General features: G+C 36.3%; 1 non-coding gene across 1 annotated transcript; it reads left to right on the top strand.

Annotated features, from left to right (window-relative positions):
* Positions 1 to 9,214: 9,214 nt before the first annotated feature.
* Positions 9,215 to 9,318, top strand: LOC126007562 (U6 spliceosomal RNA). The gene has a single exon (XR_007495111.1). It is a non-coding gene; the product is annotated as a U6 spliceosomal RNA (small nuclear RNA).
* The last annotated feature ends 6,783 nt before the right edge of the window (positions 9,319 to 16,101 follow it).

Below are 16,101 nucleotides of genomic sequence, written 5' to 3'. Positions count from 1 at the left end.
CCTTGATACACACACACACACACACACACACACACACATTGTAATTGTTTTCTAAAGATCATATTTAAGGTTATAGGCCACATGATGTAACCAGATAGGAATGAGGGTAGCTTATTTAATATTGCTAGGCATATTTATTGTTTGTCCCCACTGAACTTTGGCAGGATATACACAATTATGACATTAGAGGAAAATGGGTAAAGAAAGAGCAAGTGAGACTTCTCCATACTCTCCTTACTAATATTATTTAAGAGTCAATCTTTTCAAAACAAAAAGTGAAAAAATACCTCTCTAATCAAACATACACTTTTTAATTGAATATACATTTAGTATGACAAAGGTAAATGTAGTTCCAAGTGAAGCATATGTGGGATTGAAGTAAATCTTAATTGCTCAGATGTTAATGGAAAATGGATCTCTATTGACAAGACTAACTCTTTTGACAGATTGAACATTTCTTATAAAACTGTTGTATAGTGCCCAATACTCTGCCAATGTACTTCCAAACAGCATCAAATAACACAGTTACAGGAGAGATTTGAAGCAAATAGCTATATGAATTCAGACATCAGCAAAAGTAAAGCAATTAATATTTAATAGTCCTTAAATGTCCCTTTCATATTCTAAAATTACTTTAGATGAGTTTGAGTGGCTTCTCATATTCCAATTATTAAAATTAATCCAGAAGATCATTTATTCAACGAATGAAACCAAAATATGTAGAAAAAGCCACAATACAAGTGTGACAACAGGGAAACAGCACAGGCCAGCGCCAGACATAAAGAATGACGATGGCAACTCTGATGACTTGAGCATGACCAACCAACTAGTCAGTCTCTCAGATAAGAGTTTAGAGTCGCAAAATGGAAGATGTTCAAAGAACTCAAAGAAAGTATAGAAGAGAACACTAGTAAGAATCAAAGAAAATATGAAGATAGAAATCAGAAAACTCCAAACTGAAATTTCAGGACAAATAACAGGTCTGAAAAACTCAGTAGATGAATTGAAGAAAAACATGGTTGAGCTTTCTCATGGGTTAACAGCAGCTGAGGATTAGTACACTGGAAAATGAGATGAATAACAATTCCATACAGCAGAAGAAATTGGAAAAAAGCCTTAAAGCAAATGAACAAACAATGGAAAAATTACTCAAAGAATGGGAACAGATGAAAATAGAAGTCTATGATAAGCTCAACAGAAACAACTTGAAAATCATTTGGAGTCCCAGAGGCCCAGGATAAAAATATCCAGGAAGAATTAACGGTCAAGAACATCATTAAAGAGAAACTACCAGAGCTAAAGAATACATGTGATCAAATCCTGCATGCTGGAAGAGTACCAACTAAAAAAGATCTCAGAAAAACACCCCAAGACACATCCTAGTCACATTGAGGAATCCCACAGATAGAGACAGAATTCTGAAAGCAGCAAGATCGAAAAGAGAAATTACATTCAAGGGAACAACCTTGAGATTTACTGCAGACCTGTCACCAGAAATACTCAAGGGCCAGAAGGCAGTGGTGGGACATAGTGACAAAACTCAATGAAATAAATGCATCACCTAGAATACTGCACCCAGCAAAACTCACTTTTAGGTTTGAAGGAAGAATACATGGTTTCACAGACAAACAACAGCTCAGAAACTTTACGGACTCAAAACCATTCTTAAAAGAAAAACTGAACAGCCTACTTTAAGACAAGGCTTACCAACAGACATAGCAAACTTTGATATAGAGATGGCACTAACTCCCAGGACAATTCTTTCTCTCAATGTCAATGGACTAAATGCACCAGTTAAGAGACACAAGTGGCTAAATGGATCAAAAACTCAATCCAACCTACTGCTGCCTACAAGAAACACACCTGAATAGTCAGAACAAATATAGAGATTAAATAAAACGCTGGAGGAAAATTATCCAAGCAAACAACACCCATAAAAAAGCAGGAGTGGCCATACAAATATCAGATGAAGCAAACTTTATATAATTGTTGACAAATCTCAAAAATAATATCAATAACAACACAATAATTGTGGAACACCTCAACATGGCATTGTCAACACTTGACATCTCAACCAGACTGAAACCCAACAAGAATATACTAGACCTGAACAGAGAAATAAAAGAAAGAGGCCTAGTAAATATATACAGGACACTCCACCCCCAGAAGCCTAGATAAACATTCTTTTCTAATGAACATGGGACATTATCCAGGATAGACTACATGCTAGCACATAAAACATACCTCCATAATATCAAGAGGATAGAAATTTTGCAGTCTACCTTTGCTGACCGCAAGGCCCTGAAATTATATGTGAATTCTAAAGGGACACAGAAGAAAAACTTTAATACCTGGAAGTTAAACAGCCTAATACTGAATAACCAGCGGGTCCGAGATGAAATTAAAGAGGAAATCAAAACCTTTCATAAAACAAATGACAATGGAGACACAAGCTATCAGAATCTATAGGACACAGCAAAAGCAGTACTGAGAGGAAAATTTATAGCTTTGCAAGCACACATCAGGAAAGAAGACGGTGCATACCTGAATAGCTTAATGACACAGCTCATAGAATTAGAAAGTGCTCAACAAAAGGACACAAAAATAGGGAGGCAGAAGGAAATAACAAAGTTGAGAGCAGAAATCAACTAAGTGAAAACCCCAAAAACAATCCAAAAGATCAACGAAAGCAGAAGTTGGTTTTTTGAAAAAATAAACAAGATTGATAGAACACTGGTAAAACTAACAAAGAAAGAGAGAGAAACTTGATAACTTATATTAGGAATGAAAAAGGAGAGATCACTACTGATATGGTAGAGATTCAAAGGGTAATCAGAAACTACTTTGAGAAACTCTATGCCACTAAAAATGAAAACCTGGAAGAAATGGATACATTCTTGGACTCTTATAATCTTCCACAGTTGAATGAAGAGGATGTAGCATATCTAAAAACACCCATCACTATTGAGAAAATTAAGACAGTAATCAAATGTCTGCCCAAAAACAAAAGCCCAGGCCCAGATGGATTTAATAATGAATTATTTCAAACCTTTCAAGAGGAACTACTACCAATCCTGGCAAGACTCTTTCATGAAATCAAAAAAACAGGAACACTTCCAAATAGCTTTTATGAAGCCAACATCATCTTGATGCCTAAACCAGACAGAGATGCTACCAAAAAAGAAAAATACAGACCAATATCGCTGATGAATACAGATGCAAAGATCCTCAACAAAATCCTGGCAAATTAGATTCAATGCCTCATTAAGAAGATCATCCACTACGATCAAGTAGTTTTCATTCCAGGAATGCAAGGCAGGTTAAACATCCGTAAATCTATCAACATAATACACAATATCAACAACAAGAAAAATAAAAATCACATGATCCTATCAATAGACGCAGAGAAAGCATTTGATAAGGTCCAACACCCATTCTTGATCAAAACTCTCAGCAAGATGGGAATGGAAGGAACCTTTCTCAATATAGTTAAGGCCATCTACCATAACCCAGAGGGAAATATTGTCCTCAATGGAGAAAAACTGAAAGCCTTTCTCTAAATTCTGGCACAAGAAAAGGCTGTCCTCTCTCACCACTCCTATTCAACATAGCACTGGAAGTACTTGCTATAGCGATTATGCAAGAAAAAAATATCAAAGGAATCCAGATAGGAAAAGAAGAAGTCAAGATCTCACTGTTTGCAGATGACATGATACTCTACTTTGAAAACCCTAAAGACTTTACCTAAAAGCTTCTAGAAACAATAGATTCATATAGCAAGGTGGCAGGCTACAAAATTAACACACAAAAATCAATGGCCTTTCTATACACCAATAGTAATAAGGAAGAAATGGACATTAAGAAAACAACCCCATTCAAAATAGTGCCACACAAACTCAAATATCTTGGAATCAACTTGACTAAAAATGTGAAGAACCTATACAAAGAAAACTATAAATCTCTACTCCAAGAAATAAGAGAGAACACGAGGAAATGGAAGCACATACCCTGCTCATAGATTGGCAGGATTAATATCATTAAAATGGCAATACCCCACAAAGCACTATACAGATTTAATGCGATCCCCTAAAAAAATACCCATGACATTCTTCAAAGAAGTGGATCAAACACTTATGAAGTTCATATGGAACAATAAACACCCTCGAATAGCTAAAGCACTCCTAGGAAAAAAGAAAAATGGGAGGCATTACTTTCCCCAACTTTAAACTGTACTACAAAGCAATAGTTATCAAAACAGCATGGTCTTGGAATAAAGGACAGGGCCCTAAGATCAGTGGAATAGGCCTTGAATACTCAGAAAATGTTCCCCAGACATACAATCACCTAATTTTTGATAAAGGAGCAAGAAATCCTAACTGGAGCAAAGAAAGCCTCTTCAACAAGTGGTGTTGGCACAACTGCCTAGCCACTTGCAAAAAATTGAACTTAGACCCCCAGCTAACATCATGTACGAAGGTAAAATCCAAATTGATTAAAGACCTCGATATCAGACCCGAAAACCATAAGATATATAGAAAAACATATAGGGAAAACACTCCAGGACATTGAGACTACAGGCATATTCAAGGAGGGAAACTGCACTCTCCAAGCAAGAGAAAGCAGAGATTAACAGATGGGAATATATTAAACTGAGAAGCTTCTGCACCTCAAGGAAATAGTGCCCAGGATACAGGAGCCCCCACTGAGTGGGAGAAACTATTCACCCAATAACCATCAGATAAGGGGCTAATCTCCAAAATAAACAAGTCACTGACAGAAATTTACAAGAAAAAAACATCTAATTCCATCAAAAAATGGGGAGAAGAAATGAACAGACACTTTGACAAAGAAGAAATACAAATGGCCAAAAGACACATGAAAAAATTCTCCTCATCACTAATCATCAGGGAGATGCAAATCAAAACAAATATGAGGTACCACCTCACACCACAGAGAATGGCACGCATCACAAAGAATGAGAATAAACAGTGTTGGCGGGGATGTTGGAGAGAAAGGAACTCTTATTCACTGCTGGTGGGAATGCCGTCTAGTTCAACCCTTTATGGAAAGTGATATGAGATTCCTCCAAAAACTGAAAATCGAGCTCCCATACGATCCAGCTATACCACACTCCTAGGAATATACCCTAGGAACACAAAAATACAATACAAAACCCCCTTCCTTACACCTATATTCATTGCAGCACTATTTACCGTAGCAAGACTCTGGAAACAACTGAGATGCCCTTCAACAAACGAATGGCTCAAGAAACTGTGGTACATATACACAATGGAATATTATGCAGCTGTCAGGAGAGATGAAGTCATGAAATTTTCCTATACATGGTTGTACACAGAATCTATTATGCTGAGTGAAATAAGTCAGAGAGATAGAGAGAAAAACGCAGAATGGTCTCACTCATCTATGAGTTTTAAGAAAAATGAAAGACATTCTTGAAATAATAATTTTCAGACACAAAAGAGAAAAGAACTGGAACTTACGGCTCACCTCAGAAAGCTTACCACAGAGAGTGATGAGTTTAGTTAGAGAAATAACTACATTTTGAACTGTCCTAATAATAAGAATGTATTAGGGAAATGGAAAGCCTGTCTAGAGTACAGGCGGGGGTCAGGTGGGGGAGGAGGGAGATTTGGGACATTGGTGATGGGGAACGTTGCACTGGTGATGGGTGGTGTTCTTTACATGACTGAAACCCAAACACAATCATGTATGTAATCAAGGTGTTTAAATAAAATATAAAAAAAAAGAAAAATGAAAGACATTCTTGCAATAATAATTTTCAGACACAAAAGAGAAAAGAGCTGGAAGTTACAGCTCACCTCAAGCAGCTCAACCGCAAACAGGGATGAGTTTAGTTAGAGAAATAACTACGTTTTGAACTATCCTAATAATGAGAATGTACGAGGGAAATAGAAAGTCTGTCTAGAATACAGGCGGGGTTTGGGTGGGGAGGAGGGAGATTTGGGACATCGGTGATGGAAATGTTGCACTGGTGATGGGTGTGTTCTTTACATGACTGAAACCCAAACACAATCATGTATGTTATAAAATTGGTTAAAAAAAAGATTAATCCAGAAGACTAAGCTGTTGAATTGTACAGAAACTCCAGTTCAGACTTAAAAAAGAAAAAGTAAATATATATACATATATACACAAAAATGTCTATATTGATTTCTTAATCGAGAAATCAAATATCATGTGACTTCATACATGATTGGATTCAGTGGTCCATCAGAACTTGGCTTCTCTCCAGCTCTTGACTCTTTCTTTCATTGAATTGCCATCTTTCTCTGGATACACATAATTGCCTCTGACAGCTCCAGGATCATAATCTTCCAGGGTTGTCTCTAACTGGACTATTTTGGCTGCCACATATAATCCCAAATTATGTGGTTTTAGGCTTATTCTCAATCCTGTTTGAATGGTGACCTGCATCCACGTTGCTACATTTCTGCTACTTCCAGTTGAACACATATATATGTATATATGTATATGTGTGTATGTGTATATATATATATGTATATATATATATATAATATAGGTTTTGGGGCCACACTCAGTGACACTCAGGGATTACTTGTGTCTATAAGCTCATAAGCTCAGAAATTGCTCCTGGTTTGGGGAACCATATGGGATACTGGGGGATCAAACTGCGGTACGTCCTAGGTTATTACGTGCAAGGCAAGCAGTCTACCACTTGCGCCACTGCTCAAGCCTCAGTTAAATATATTTTAACAAGTTTTGATTTTGATACCAGAAAATAAGGCACTATTGAAAAGTTGTTTATTTAATAGACAGTGAAGAATTCACCGTCATAGAAACAATACTACATCTTACTATTTTCTTCTGACAATATTATTAAACCATACTAAAGGTGTCAGTAAAAATATGACATTTTTACACTGAAATCCAGTATATTCAAAGGCTATAATGATCATAGTTTTGGTAATAAATATATTTCAGGGGTCCTTTAACTCTGCTTGACACCACCAATGAAAATATTTAACATATATAAGGTACTAGGAGAACTTAACAAGAAAAAAAAATCCGACCACATCAAAAAATAGGAGAAGAAATAAACAAAATATTTCCTCAAAGAAGAAATACATATGGCCAAAAGATATATGAAGAAAATGCTCCACATCACTAATCATCAAGGAGATGAAAATCAAAATAACAATGTGGTATCATCTCACACCATAGAAAATGGCATACATCACAAAGAGCAAAAACAACCAGTGCTGGCATGGTGTGTAGAGAAAGGGACTGTCATTCACTGCTTGTAGTAATGCATCTATTCAGCCTTTCTGGATATTCTTCAAAAACTGGAAATTGAGCTTCCTTATGATCCAGCAATACCACTTCTTCGGATATACCTTAGGAGAACAAAACACAATACAAAAATGCCCTCTGTGAAACTGTGGTACATCTACACAATGTAAAACTATGCAGGTGCTAGGAAATAATGAAGTCATAAATTTTTCTTATATATGGATGGATCTGAAGATTATTTTGCTGAGTGAAATGAATCAGAGGGATAGGGATAAACATAAAATTATATCACTCATCTATGTGAGGTAAGAAAATTAAAAGATAGTGTGGTGATAATATCCACAGACAATAGAGATGAGGAGTAGGAGGACCAGACCATGGTAGAAAGCTTGCCACAAAGAATGGAGAGCACAGTTAGAGTAGAAAAGAGTCTACTATGAAAGAAATAGTTGGAATTGATCACTCATTGACAAGAATTGGATGTTGAAAGGGGATTAAGTGACATGCATGGCACCCCTTTATTAAAAGCAATGCAAAACACAGTATTAAGAAAGAAAAGAGAGGTAGAGAGATAAAAACGTAAAGTGCCTGTCCCAGAATTAGGTGGGGGAAAATAGGTGGGAGGGAAGAGGACATCAGGAAGGATGAGAAAGAAACTATTAACATTGGTTGTGAGAAATGTTCACTGGTAAAGGTTGTTATTCATTGTATGACTGTAGCTCAATCATGAACAACTTTATCTGTGGAAAAAAATCCTGTAGTCTGAGCAACCTTGTAACCATGGTGTTTAAATTAAAGTAAAGTAAAATTAATAAATAAATATTTTGTTTGGTTTTTCTTAGGTCCACGCCTAACTGTGCTTAGGGCATATTCTTGATTCTAGGCTCAGGATCATTCTTGGGGGGGTGCTCAAGAAGCTTTAAGTGCTACCAAGGAGCAAATCCAGGTCAGTTGCTTGCGATGAGAGTGTCCTTCTCACTGAAATCTCTTTCTGCCCCATCAGTGGACTCTTACAAGAAAGAGATACACACATTAAATATGGCCCCTTGTAGGAACAGAAGGAGTAAGTTAGCCTTTTTTAAGGGACCTACCTATAATTCTAAATAATAAAAATTTTAGATCCTGAGTTACCTAATTCAGGAAATTATGGTTGTATCTACTTTAATAAAAATGATTATATTAGTACAGGTTTGGAGGTAGATAATTTGGGGGGGGCACCACACCTGGTGATGCTCAGGGGTTACTCATGGCTATGCACTCAGAAATCGCTCCTGACGTGGGAGACCATATGAGATGCCGGGGGGATCAAACCACGGTCTGTCCTAGGCTAGTGCGTGCAGGGATGATGCCCTACCACTTGAGCCACTGCTCTGGCCCCAATGATTTTGAAGAATATAAAATTGTGACACAAGAAAGACATAGGACTTAGGTAATTCCCAGTGAGTATTCTCTGTGTGAGAATGGACACAACATATTGATGTTCGCCAACCCAAGATTGTTGCTTTAAATCTCTTCCAGAGACTCATAGAATATGGATAACAGTCTTTAAACTAAGGTTTTGGGAAACAGAGACTCGTTGCTAGGAGACTATAGTCTCCAATTAAAAAACCATGACTACACCGAAATCTTCTGATATGGCATTTCACAGTGAACATTATAAATACATGTATAATGAAAGCCCACTAAAATTTAAAGGGAAATTCAAGTAAAGAATAATGAGCTGTGACTTAAATCTTAAATTCCTTAGAACATGGTTTCAGGGAGTGAGCTGCTAAAGCTCAGTAACCCAAGAAAAAGCAGCCTACCTCCCCTTGCTATCTCCTATACCCTGGGGGCAGGATGCAGGGCAGTGATAGAGCAGAAAAACTAGTGAATTATTCCAGAGAGAAAAACTATACACACTTTCCAAGAAGTAACTACAGTACTTTAGTATATATATATATTAAAATTGAAATGATACATAGAATATTAGCATGGCCCCTGCACAAGGATGGCACAAGAAAAGAAAAGACTACAAGACTAGATCAGAAAACACTCACTCTTTCCAGCAAGAATAATAGGGTTTATGCTAAGTACCATGGATTTTACAACTAGCCTTTTCCCAAAAGAATTTACACTGGTAGATCACTACTTTGAGACATCTTGTTGAAGATAGCTAACAGCCTTACTACACTGAAAAGAAATACATAGACAGGGAAAAGGAGCTACCACTAACCCAGAGATCTGGAGTCAAAAGAGTCGACACTTTTAGCTGTTCTATTTGGGGGAGAATTGATGTATTGTTGTTGGTGTGAGCTTCTTAAGGGTGTGTGTTTGAATGGGGGGAAAATACTAGGCTTAGATGTTGAGTAATAAAATGGTAAGATTATATTTAACACTTAGTTAAATCCTCAGCATCCACTCAAAACTTCTCCTGTGTTTAGTATATCAATAGAGTGTGAATATTGACCCCTTTTGCAAGAACAGTTTGTAAATCATCAAAGCAAATAAAGACAATAGCATTTTGCTTACTGGTTATATTACTTCAGAACCCAAGGCCAATTCAATCAGTACATTTTATATATTCCAATGATTCATTCAGGGATGAGAGCTGGTATAAATTGTTTCAGTAGAAATGTATTATTTATGGGGAATTGCTTATGGAAAAGTGTTTTCTCTCCCACTAATCATGAGTGGGAGGCAGCAAATTAAAGCCAACACAGAGAAGAGGTACCATAGTTTCCCGATATCTCTTTTAAGTCCTTAGAACAAGTAACCCTATAAGTTATGCTTAGTCTGAACTTCTATTTAAATACTATTTTAAAAATTGTCTTCAGTATTGTCTCAGTATTGTCTTCAGGATTTCATTTATTTGCAGTTGAAACTCCTGACTAATATAGTATCTCTGCAAATGATAGCCTGTATCATTTAGGAATATCAGTCAGGAGCAGAAACCTGAGTAACAGCGGCTTAAACACATTAGAAGTCTGACTTTTTAAAAGAAATATAGCATCTGGAGATAAACAGTTCATAGTTGATACATTGACTGTATTATGGGCTGCTTCTATCATTTTATTCATCCTTCTCTAGCATGCACTTGTCACCTTATCATCAAAGGTTAGTTGCATCAGTATTTCTAAAGCAATGAATTTGCTACTCTTTTAGTTTTCTCTCAAGTGCTTCACAATTGCTGCATATATTTTGCTGATCAGAACTGTGTCATGTGACTGAGTAAAAAGGAAGATGAGAAATACAGGTTTTCTAGCTAGACTCATTCCACTAATAAAAAAATAAGAATCATACTCATCATAAAGTTTGCCATTAGGCAAATTAGCCACATCTGTCACACTCCAACTCATGTCTCCACTTTAAATTTCACTTTTGATCTCTTGACTCACATTTTAGACATGTAGTTATTTCTTCCTGTTTTTTTTTACTATTTTATTTAAGCATTATGGTTACAAGGTTGTTCATAGGACAGTTGGTGCTTTTTCACAATTGCAAAGTTGTCCATGATTGAGTTTCAGTTATATAATGCACAATATCTTTCACCAATGCACATTTCCCACCACCAATATCTCACCCTCACTCCACTGCTTACCTCTAGGGAAGACATTTTTCTTCTCTGTCTCTCTGTTTCTCTCTCTCTTCCTTTTTTAGACACTGTTTTGTAATATTGTTGCCTAAGTATCATGTCTATAACTTTATCTCCTTTCAGTACTCAGTTCTTGTCCAGAGTGATCATTTCCAGCTATCATTGTCATAGTGATCTCTTTTCTGAACTAACTGCACTCCCTCTCTATTTGTGGCAAGATGTGGACCATGAACTGGTCCTTTTGGTCCTCATCTTTATTTTTTCTGAATATTAATACCATCCTATCTTTATATATATATATGTGTGTGTATATATATACATACTGTACATATCCTATAAATTAATGCAATTATTCTGTCACCTTTCTCCCTATGACTCATTTTGCATAATACTCTCCATATATAACAATGTATAAGCAAATTTAATGACTTCAGTTTTTCAAACAGCTGCAGTCTTCCATTGTGTAGATGTACCACAATTTATTTTTCATCTGTTCTTAGTCTTGGGTTGTCTCCAGATTCTGGCTATTGTGAATAGTGCTACAATAAACAAACAAAAGAATGCAGAGATCTTTCCTGCATTGTGTTTTTGGGCTCCAGAGATATATGCCTAGGAGTGGTGTTGCTGGGTTATATGGAAATTCAATTTCTATTTTTTTGAGGAATATACACATTGTTTTCCAAAAAGGTTAGACTAGTCCAAATTTCCACCAACAGTGATTGAAAATCCTTTCTCCTGTATCTGCACCAGCACTGGATGTTCTTGTTCTTTGTATTGTGTGCCTGTCTATGTGATGTTAGATGATATCTCATTGTTGTTTTAATTTGCATATCCCTGATGATTAAAGATGTGAAGCATTTTCAAACATATATTTAGCCCTTCTAAATTATGGGCTTCAAATTGAATATGCATAAAACAAAACTAGTAGTAGCTACACAGTTTGTTCCTCTTTAATGGTTATTTTATATATATATATATACATATATACACATATATATAATTTGTATTGTGACCAATGTGAATTGCAAGTCTTTCACATTATATGTAAGGTACATTGTGACAGTGAATTAGGGCCATTCCCACACCAGTGTTGTCCTCCCTCCACCCCAATGCCCAGCATGCATCCAAAACCTCTCCTTTTTGTCCCTGGACAGCTAGTGTAACAGTCTCCTTTGTGTATAGCTTGTTGTAGATTGGGGATCTTGATTCTGTTGTCGTTGACTTTGGATTTGGTGATTGGGTCTGATCATTTTTTATTTCCACTCAAATTTCAAGTGTCAGTTTGCTCCTGATATCATCCACTATTTTTTACCCTCAATTTATGAAGCAGAACAAGATGATTCAAGTTCTGTGGTTCTGTTGGAAAAACAACAACAACAACAACAACAAAACTAGCAATGGCAAAAAAAAAAAAAAACTGCAACAAGAAAAAACCCAACAAAGTAACAATAATAAGAAATAAAAGAAGAAAAAAGGGGGGAGGGCTACTGTGGCAAGGTTTTGGGGTTTTTGGTTTTGTTTTGGGATTTTTTTTTTTGCGGTAATATTGGGGATATTAGAAAGGGAATTCCGATGGCCTAAGAGATACAGGGTTTCTCCACTCCTGAAGAAAACTGTCATGTGAACAACTACAGGCTCCGGAATTGCTCATAATTAAACCCCAAGGTCTTTTTATGGTGCCAGGAAATGTGCTGCTCAATTGTGGCTGACAAAGTCAGCTCTCTCTGATTAGAAATCTTGATATTTGCACAGATTATAGGACAGAGTCTAGGATAGAGTCTTTCCTTATGGTTCCAGAAGTTCTGTTCAGTCATGGTTGTCAAAGTCAGACCTCTGGAATTAGTGATCTTGGTTTTTGTACAAATCCTAGGCTGGACCTAGACTAGGGTCTTACTTATTATTCCCAAGAAGAGTTCTGCTTAGTCGTGGTTGTCAAAGTCAGTTTTCTTGGGTTTTGTACAGATCAAAGAACAGAGTGTCTTCTGGTTTCATCTTACCATTAAGTGATGAGGTAGGGCAACCTACTCTTAGATTAAGTTGTTGCTGTTTCCTCCTTGTCTGGATGTCTTATCAACTTGGTGCAAGTTGTTACCAGAGCTGTATTAGAAACTTTCCAGGGCAGGGGATGGGGGGAAGTTGATTCCTGGAGCTGTTGCAGGGAATTGTATTGGTTCTATGGTTTGGATCTGGGTTTTGGTGTTGGACAATCACTGTCAGATCACATGGAGTCTAAGTCTGTCAGTGTTTAGGGGGGAGAACCCATAAAATTTATGGGTTCTTATCTCTAGTAGATAAGAGCTTGTTACTATACATAAGATTGCCCCTTCGGTAGTATGCCTATGCAAAAGGGAACAAGTATCCTATTATATTTATAATCTTTGGGGGATAAGAATAAGAGGCTATACATTATCTGTGCCCTAGTATTGACCTCAGCTTTTATCCCTAGCTAGACTTTTTCTCCTACAAAGCAGAATCAAAACAAGCAAAATTAAAATAAATAAATAGATATATAGATAGATAAAAATAATAATAATAAATTTTTAAAAATGGACAGAAGAGGCTACCTTTACATTTGGAAATAAACATACTAAGAGGTATAACTAGTAAGGTATTAAACAGAGAAAATATAGATATCCCCATTAAGTCTTTTGAGATATTTTTGGGGGGATGAGATCCAAGGTACCTTTTCATCCCACATCATGGTCTTATTGAGTTTGAAAAATGGTTTGCAACAGTAAGAGATCAAGTAGTGTCCTTGAGCTGGGGATTTTCTGGAGCTGAATCTGGTAGCATGCAACAGCATGCACATTTACAGGGGAGAGTGAGAAGAGCCACATAAAATGGGTCAGCAGGAGTGGTGGTTGTAACTTCTTGCCTGGGCAGGAGATGTGGGGGTGAGAGGGTTTCCTTTCACTTTGGAAGCTGGGTGGTGTCTTATTGGGCAGTTCAGTCTTGGTACCTAATGTTAAGAACTGAGGGTAAAGAGGGTTAAATAGAAAGGGATAAGGATCAGGATTGAGGAGACTAAAGGATAGAATGAGTTCTGAAGAGAGGAATAAAATATAAGAGGGGCTATATACAATATAGGGATGTATTGTTTACATTATAGTTAAGACAGACATAGAGGAGTCCACTGAATACAAACTTTCACCCACTTATAGACAGAGATCTATTAGAGATCTAATCATAAGTTGTTGTTGAGGTCTGATTTTCATAGGATGAGACTGAGCACTTAAGAAATAATTGATTTAAGAAAAAATAATTAGCTAAAATATAGGTTAAGAAAGAGGGAATAGGGGCCGGAGAGATAGCATGGAGGTAAGGCATTTGCCTTTCATGCAAAAGGTCATCAGTTTGAAGCCCGGCGTCCCATATGGTCCCCCCCACCCCCGTGCTTGCCAGGAGCAATTTCTGAGCATGGAGCCAGGAGTAACCCCTGAGCACTGCCGGGTGAGACCCAAAAACCAAAAACCAAAAAAAAAAAAGAAAAGAAAAGAAAAAAGAAAGAAAGAAAGAGGGAATAAAAGAAAAAAGAGAAGAGGGGGAAAAGAGAAAAAAATAAATTTAAAAATTTGGCTGGCACATCAAAATTGGAAGGTTTCCAATTTCTAGGTGCTTCATCAATGGCAGGGATGAAGTCTGCTAAATTAATATTTCAGAGTTAAATTGTGAATGGAGCATTTTAGGATAAGCATGATTTTCATGTCTAGAACAAGCAATATAGTAGTAAGCACTATAAGAGGAGGTCTAACCTATGTAGCATCATTCGCTGTATCTTGTGCATTGAGGTTTCTTTCCTTAAAAAACCCTGACATCATGGGTTTTATGGTAACATAGATTGAATTGAAAAAAAGAAAGAATAAGAGGAAAGAAGAAAGAAGAAAAAGAGAGAAAAGAAAGAAAGAATAAAAATGAAAAGAAAAAAAGAGAGAAAGAAAGAAAAAAGAAAGATTGAAAGAAAGAAAAAAGAAAGATTGAAAGGAAAAAAGAGAGAAGAGAGAAAGAGAAAAGGAAATAAAAAATAAAAAAGAGAAAGTAAAAGAGAAAGAAAGAAAAAGAAGAAAGAAAAAGAAAGAAAAAAGAGAAAGAAAAAGAAAAAAAGAATAGGAAAGAAGAAAGAAAGAAAGAAAGAAAGAAAGAAAGAAGAAATAGAAAAAGAAAGAAGAAAACAGAAAGAGGAAGAAAGAAAGAAAGAAAGAAAGAAAGAAAGAAAGAAGAAAGAAAGAAAGAAAGAAAGAAAGAAAGAAAGAAAGAAAGAAAGAAAGAAAGAAAGAAGGAAGAAAGAAAGAAAGAGAGAGAGGAGAGAAAGAAAGAAAGAAAGAGAGAGAGAAAGAGAAGAAAGAGAAGAAAGAAAGAAAGAAAGAAAGAAGAAAGAAAGAAAGAAAGAAAGAAAGAAAGAAAGAAAGAAAGAAAGAAAGAAAGAAAGAAAGAAATAAACAAAGAAAGAGAGAGAAAGAAGGCCCGGAGAGATAAGAAAGAAAGAAAGAAAGAAAGAAAGAAAGAAAGAAAAAAAGAAAGAAAGAAAGAAAGAAAGAAAGAAAGAAAGAAAGAAAGAAAGAAAGAAAGAAAGAAAGAAAGAAAGAAAGAAAGAAAGAAAGAAAGAAAGAAGAGAAAGAAAGAAAGAAGAGGAAAGAAAGAAAGAAAGAAAGAAAGAAAGAAAGAAAGAAAGAAAGAAAGAAAGAAAGAGAAAGAGAGAGGAAAGAAAGACAGAAATACATACAGAAAGAAAGAAAGAAAGATAGACAGAAAGAGAGAGAAAGAGAGAGAGAAAGAGAGAGAGAAAGAGAGAGAGAAAGAGAGAGAGAAAGAGAGAGAGAAAGAGAGAGAGAAAGAGAGAGAGAAAGAGAGAGAGAAAGAGAGAGAGAAGAGAGAGAGAGAGAAGAGAGAGAGAAAGAAAGAAAGAAAGAAAGAAAGAAAGAAAGAAAGAAAGAAAGAAAGAAAGAAAGAAAGAAAGAAAGAAAGAAAGAAAGAAAGAAAGAAAGAAAGAAAGAAAGAAAGAAAGAAAGAAAGGAAGGAAGAAAGGAAGGAAGGAAGGAAGGAAGGAAGGAAGGAAGGAAGGAAGGAAGGAAGGAAGGAAGGAAGGAAGGAAGGAAGGAAGGAAGGAAGGAAGGAAGGAAGAGGAAAGGAAGGAAGGAAGGAAGGAAGGAAGGAGGAAAGGAAGGAAGGAAGGAAGGAAGGAAGGAAGGAAGGAAGGAAGGAAGGAGGAAGGAAGGAAGGAAGGAAGGAAGGAAGGG

Source organism: Suncus etruscus, chromosome 4 (assembly GCF_024139225.1).
Source record: "Suncus etruscus isolate mSunEtr1 chromosome 4, mSunEtr1.pri.cur, whole genome shotgun sequence".
NCBI classification, from domain to species: Eukaryota; Metazoa; Chordata; class Mammalia; order Eulipotyphla; family Soricidae; genus Suncus; species Suncus etruscus.
This window is presented reverse-complemented; position numbering and strand designations above follow the sequence as displayed.